Here is a 7,268-nt window from a genome sequence, read left to right on the forward strand (position 1 = left end):
GTCCTCCTGCGAGCGCTGCCGGCGCTTCCGGGCCCTCTGCCCCTTTCATCTCCCGCAGGTGCCGACGCGGGCGGCGGCAGTGTCCGCTGCAGAGCCGGGCCTTCTGTTTCTCTCTTCGGGGGTGCTGGGGGGAGAGGAAGCTTTAACCCCCCCAGCGGGCGCTAGCATCTCTGGACAGTGGAGAGGGATCTTTGTCCGGGGGGTGTGTTCTCCTGGGATCTCACCTGTGATGGTTCGTGCCCCACCCGCGGAGACTGCAGAATGGTGGCTCTGTCATCCCACATTTGTCAGCTGGGTGGCACTGAACCTGCAGTTGCAGGTGTGGGTCCTGCGGTCACCTCCATTTTACAGATGGGGAAACTGAGGCTCGGAGAGGCACGTGTCCCCACGAGTGGAGGGCAGGGTCCGGATTCAAACCCGCTTGTGCTGTGAACCCCCAGGCTACTGTGCCTCTTGCATGACACCCTCACCAGGCAGGCGCTGTGCTCTGGCTGAGCGGGCTGCTGGGTGGACGCGGACCTGGCCTGGGAGGAGGTGTTGGGCCAGCAGGAAGACTGCCCTGGCCCTGGCCCCGTCCCCCAGGTGGCTGGTACTGTTGGCAGGCCCGGGGAGGCACTTGCTTGGCTCTCACAGGAGAGCCCCTCACTCCAAGCCCACCACACACTGCTCTGTGGACACGGTCCTCTGGGACAGGCACCTTCATCTCCCTGTCTGGCTTCCCTTTTCTCATCCATGGAAAGGGGGTGCCAGTAGTCCTCCCCAACCCCCCTAGGAGGGCCCAAGACTTAGTGGAGGTGGCAGATGTCCCATCAGCCCCTTCAGCCCCGGGCGCAGCCGCTCTAGGAACGCTGTGCTTGTCTCCCTCTGCCTTCCTGCCGTTCACCTTTCCTGCCCAGGTGACTCCAGGCCTCTCCAGGCGCCCCTGCCCCCCACCCGACCCCGGGCTTCTGTGGCCCTCGAATCTCCTGTCCCTGCTAAGGGGGCTCCCCTGTCCCCTCCATCTCCATGAGGGGAGATAAGATGGGCTTGTTTCTGCCTGTTGGTTTGGACACTGAACACGTTTTAAGGTACCGGTGTATTTATTTATTTATTTATTATTTTTTTAAAGATTTTACTTATTTGACAGAGATCACAAGTAGGCAGAGAGGCAGGCAGAGAGAGGAGGAAGCAGGCTCCCTGCTGAGCAGAGAGACTGATGAGGGGCTCTATCCCAGGACCCTGAAATCATGACCCGAGCCGAAGGCAGAGGCTTTAACCCACTGAGCCACCCAGGCGCCCTGGAACTGATGTATTTAAAAAGCCAGTATTATAAAGGAAGGGGTGTGAGGCTGATGCCAGTCTGGGTTTTTACTCATTGGAAACAGACGGCCCACACTTGAAGCAGGTTCTCTCTGAGAAGTGCTTGCAGGGAGCTGCCCAGACCCCATTCTCTTGTGTGTAAGAAACAAAACCACAAAAAACCCTGAGTTTAAAAGATGCAGAAGACAAGCATTCCAAATGTCAGCTCCTTAAAGAGGACGTTTTTATACGTTGGGGTGTCATGACAACTATTTTTCATATATATGAATATATGAATATAAAAGTTGTAGATTTATTTGACAACAACTGATGTCAATGGAAGCTTCGAGTCTCGATGAGCAGAAGTGGACGTTTCCCAGTTACTAGTATGTTAAGGCCAAAGGGTAGGTCATGATGATTTCGAATACAGCTTTTGGGAATGTGCAGTTCAAAAATAAGCTCTTTTCACTGGAAACATGAGGCAGGCAAACACAGTAGTTAGGAGCATCCCCTCCGAGCCAGATGGCCTGGGTTCAGGTCCCAGCCGGCCACTCTCCCAGCTCAGGCCCCGGGGCCGATCCCTCCACTTTTGCGGCTTCATTTCATGCCCTGGAAAATGGGCATCCCAGGGCCCATCTCATCAGGAGGGATGCGACGGGGGGACATGGGTTAATGTTTATAAAGCACATGGCCCATGCTGGGTACACCGTGTTCCAAGTGAGCGCTCATGCTGAAAACGCTGTGTCGGCATTTCAGAGCGGGCTCAGAACTCTGGGTGCCTGTTTCTGTTGTGTCAGGAAAGCAGGCTCGTGTGCGGGGTGTGGCGGGCCCCAGGACCAGGGGACCAGCTACCTCGACTGGGCATTTACAATATCCTGGCACAGAGCGTCGGTGGGCAAAGGTATTTGGAAACCAAATTCTTCACCAGAGGCAATTTATGACCCCCCCCACACACACACACAACCACCACCATTTTCAGAGTCATTAGAGCTGTTTTAGTGGGAAACGAGTTGGCTGGGAGTAGTAACTGGTAACCTACCAGAATTCAGCAACAGGCCGGTTTGGATGAGGCTGCCATGGGCCCTTTGGGTTGGGGAGGGGGTGTCCCCTGCTCGGGCTGCCATAGCCAAGTACTCGGGACTCGGGGGATTCAGCAGCAGACCTTCCTGTCCTTCCAGTTCTGGATGGTTTCCCCCCAGGCCTCTCTTCCAGGATCTTCACACCATCATTGTTCTGTGTGTGTCCAGATCCCTCCTTGAAAGGACAGAAAAATACTGGATCAGGGTCTGTCCCAACAACGCTCATTTTAACAAAATCCTTTCGTCTTCTCTCTTTCTTCCTCTTCCCTCCCTTCCTGCATGCCTTCCTTCCTTCAAGATTTTATTTATTTATTTGACAGAGAGAAACACAGCGAGAGAGGGAACATATGCAGGGGGAATGGGAGAGGGAGAAGCAGGCTTCCCGCTAAGCAGGGACCCCCCCCCCCCCCCACCGAGCCACGCAGGTGTCCTCTACATAATTTTCCCTAAAGGACTTGCTCCAGGGGTGCCTGGGTGGCTTCGTGGGTTAAGCCTCTGCCTTCGGCTCAGGTCATAATCTCAGGGTCCTGGGATCGAGTCCCGCATCGGGCTCTCTGCTCAGCAGGGAGCCTGCTTCCCCCTCTCTGCCTGCCTCTGCCTACTTGTGATCTCTCTGTTAAATAAAGAAAATATTTATACGTACATACGGGGCTTGCTCCAAACAGAGTGAAATTTTGAGGTCCAGAGGTCCTGGAGGTTGAGGCTTCTCAGGTGGGGGATTCTCAGGTGGGGGTCACCACTGCGCCCACCACAAAGGGGATGTGAGTTGGGGGAGGGAAAGGAAGACGGTCCCTTTCGCCTGCAGTGCCTTCTTATGGATGCTGGGTGGGACACGGTGGGATGGGGCCAGGGGGGGTGCCTCCTGGGTGGTCCCCAGCCTTCTTCCTTCAAGAGGGATGGGAGAAGAGGAGATTGCCGACAGAGGGAGCTCTGTGGCCTTGTGTTCAAGGGTGAGCCAAGTCCCCTGTAACTATTACAGCACAAGGCACTCAGGGAGGGGGCCTTAGAGACCAGGATGAAGGGCTTGCTAGAAACTGATTTCATGCGGGTGCCAGGGCCTTCTAGGACTTTCCTTTACCCTGGGCTGCCAGTTCACTGGCAGATTGAGTCGAGTTCCCACTCAGTGCTCAGCAGACAGACAGACAGATGGATGGTAACGGGCTGCCCTTCCTGAGCACTACCGTGTGTGAGGCACGAGTACAGCCTCCGATTTCCTCCTTCCCTAAGACCGAGCTAGTGGTTTATTACCGTCATGTTAGCGATGAGGAAGCTGAGCACAGAGGCTTTAGTACCATCGCAAGGTCACACAGCAAATGAATGGTGGGGTGGGGTCAGGGAAAGGACTCGGACTCTCAGGAGCAAATGAGCCTTCTGGGAGGGGCGTGAGCGCAAATGCATCAGGCAGAGGCTGAGAGTCTGGTGGTGTGTCTGCCTGCCGTCATGTCTGAAGTTCACACCTCTCCCTCCACCTGGGACCTTTGCTGGGGTCTGTTCTCAGGTCCCTGCACTCTGGGGAAGACTGTGTCCTGGCTTTCAGCTTTGTTTGGGGGGTATAGGCAGGGTGTGTGGCCCCCGGGCCCAGGAGAACCTCACATTGGAGGGGCTTGGAGGCGCTCCTGCCCAGAAGGCTTGAACCTCAGCTTGCTCTCAAGGAAAATGCCTCCTGGGTCCGTGTGGGGAGGGGCGGGAGGGCTGGGAGTGAAGGTACCAAGAGGAAGGCTGCTCACGCCAGGCTCCACCTGCCAGAGAGCCCTGGGGTCGGGGAGGTGCTGCTGGCGCTGGGCTGGTGAGCCAGTGCAGTCTCCCCCTGAGGAAGCAGATCAGGAATTGAGGAGGCCAGATAAAGCAGGGGCGCACGGAGGGTGGGGTCCACATCTGAAATTGGTTGGAACGCTTCCTTCTGTGCTGGCGGGGTGTTCCAGCCCATTCTGTCCAGATGTGGACAGTAACAGCAAGGAATAAACAAGTTAATACATAGAAAACATTGAGGACGGTGCCCTCCAGAGAGAAGAGGCTTACTAATTGTACATAGACGAGTTATAGACGGGAACCTGTGCGCATTGGCCCATGCTAAACAGATGTGCCCTGTTAGGTAGTAAGCTCCCTGTCTCTGTAGGCAATCAAGCTCCATTGTCAGGCTTGGTCTTCCAGACCTGAGGCATCCAGGAATCTCCCTGGCTACTCTTCAGGGCTTGCTGCCACCCATTAATTAGGGATATTCTTATGTTAATCTTCTGTCTCTTAACGCCAGGCCCATGGTAGGTATTCGGTAAATGCTGCTTGAATGGATGAGGCTACTGTCCCAATTTACAGATGAGAAATGGAGGCTCAGAGATTTTAAGGGAAGGACAGTGTCTCAGCCCACAGTGGAGGAATCAGGTTACCATCCCAGGGTGGTCTTACCAGGAGGCATTCAGAATTTCCAAGAGAGCGTGGCTTCTCCTCTTCTACCATTTCTGCCCTCTGCTTCCTGCCTTTTGCTCTGTTCTTCCTTGTGGACACTCCACAAGGAGCTCAGCTGTTGCATTTCTGCCCCAGCTGACCTGCCCCATTCTGGAGCCAGACTTCCAGGCTCCACGCGTGACAGGTGTGTGATCTGTCACTCCCTCGGAATCTCAGTTTCCTGGTCTGTAAAAAGGGCAGAGCGTTTCTGGTGTTAACGGTCAGTCCTGTGTCCTGGGACGCCCTCGGTCCTGGGGAAAGCAGGACAGTTGGTTACCCTAAAAAGGGGGGGAATACAAACCACCTTGAGAACTTGTGGCCAGAATCGGAGGACACCTGTGAAAACCATCAGCTCCAGACCCATCACAGGGCCCACAACTGGGAAGTGGAAGTTGCAGTTACTGACCCTTCTTATCGAGTGAGCCTGAGTCTGACTTCCAACACTAACTCCCCCTTGCTGGCTGTGTGCCCAGATGCATCTCCCTTGGCATCCATTTGTTTCCCCAGGTTTCAAAAGGGTTAAATAGTCATGCAGGCCCAGAGCAGCAAGGGGAGGGCGAGGTGAAATAATGCAGGTAGAGTGTGTCACTCAGACTGAGCACTTGCCCTCTGGACAGGTGTGCCCGTGGTTAGTGACGGGGTCATTAAGGTGTGGGGAGAGCTGCCCCACGCTAACCAGGTGCTGCACACCAACGGGGCCCAAAGCAGCCAGTGGGCCTCTTACCTGGTCCTGAGCCTTGGTTCTTTTTCTATAACCTCCAGCAGTCGGAAGATTTTAAAAATAAAAACGAGCCCCGCTTCTTCTGGGCGTGTGATGAGAAGAGTGTCCGCGAGGGGGCGCCAGAGCGCCGGCCACGGCAGCGGACTCCGCCGCCTCCCTCCCCATCTCCCTCCCCTCGGCGGCCTGGGGCTGCGTGGTCGCCCCGCGGGCTTTCGCGGGTGGCTTCCCAGGGGCCTCCCGGCCAAACCCTGGGAATCTGGAAATTCCCTGGCTCAGACTCAGCCTGGAGAATCCAGTAGGCTCTGGATACTCACCCCTCGCTTGGGTTAGACAGAGGCCTTGCGGATACCAGACCCTGGGGGGACACCTGCATCACAGACTCTGATCACAGATGGAAAACTGAGGCACTGCGTGCGGGGTTATCACCAGCAATGGGGAGTGCCTGGATCCAAACTCGGGGACATCCGACCCGCAAATCTTTGCCAACAGCCTCTGAGAACCACAGAATCTTAGTGCTAGAAGGATCTTACAAACTTAAGAGGCTTAAAAGGCTGGAGTCAAATTTTGGTTTGTCAAATATTTTATCTATTTTAATAATATATTTATTATTATTATTATTTGCACTTAGGTTGAGACACAAAAGGATCAGTTCCTCCTTCCCCTCCTGGGAGGCAACCAGTTTCTGGTTTCCCCCAGATTGAGACTCATCAAATATTAGAATTTTTGAGAATTCTGGGAGACCCAGCTGCTTCTAGCTCCCCAACCTCAGGCTCCTGCTGGTGTCACTGTTGCAGGCTGCCTGAGTTTGCAGATCTTTCTTGGCTCGTGGGGTCCCCCACCTTCAAGCCCACCTGTCTCTGCACTGGGGTTTGGTGGCACTTAAGAGGGTGTCCCTTTCAGGGCAGGGGGTGGGGCCTGTGTTTCCTCTGGGCACGCCCTCCTTTGGGGGCCCTTGTCCTGGAAAGGGGAGAGTGGAAGTTCGCACTGGTGGGGTGGGCGTTGGGTGGTGGCTGGTGGGTCCACCAAGGGTGAAGGCTTCCCCTCTCTCCACTTGGGAGGGCAAGAGCCCCCAGCCCTGGGTCCGAGGGCTAGCCTTCCTCAGCCCGAGATCTCCCTTTTCAGAAGCCTTGCCTGCTCTCCGAGGCCAGGTCGAGAGGTCCTCTGAGCACCCGTCTCCCCTGGGGGAGCTCTGATCTCACTGGATTTCGCTCTTGTTCTGTTCACCTGTTTCCCCACTAGAAGGTGCACTCTGGAAGGACAAGTTTCTGCCGAATTTCCCATTTCTTTCTCAGTGCTCAGCCCAGAGCACTCAGTAAATGACTCACTGAAACCCCACATTTCCCCCCAACACCCACAGTTCCTCCTCCTTCTGGGCCCGCCAAAGCCAACACATCTCTGCCCCTAGAGTTGGCCATGTAGCATGCACTGGCCAGTGACACAGGAGCCCAGGTGACACGGGTCAGTTGTGGGTGGGAACCTTACATGGCTGTCACCTGATTCTTAACAACTTTCAACCTCAGCAGTAGCTGGGGGTTCCTCTGTGGGGACACCCGGGAGTGGAGCCCTGTCCCCCAAATTGTGTTACGTGAGTTCGAAAGAAACCTTTGCTGCATTAAGGCCCCCGAGATTCGGAGGATGTTTGTTACTCGGCCTTGTCTCTCCTATCCTGACTACGGCAGATCAGGGAAATGGAGATGGTGGCAGAATTTCTGTTCTTTCTACCTCCCGGGCGGGTGTGACTATCAAGA

The sequence above is a fragment of the Mustela lutreola genome, chromosome 8 (assembly GCF_030435805.1).
Source record: "Mustela lutreola isolate mMusLut2 chromosome 8, mMusLut2.pri, whole genome shotgun sequence".
NCBI classification, from domain to species: Eukaryota; Metazoa; Chordata; class Mammalia; order Carnivora; family Mustelidae; genus Mustela; species Mustela lutreola.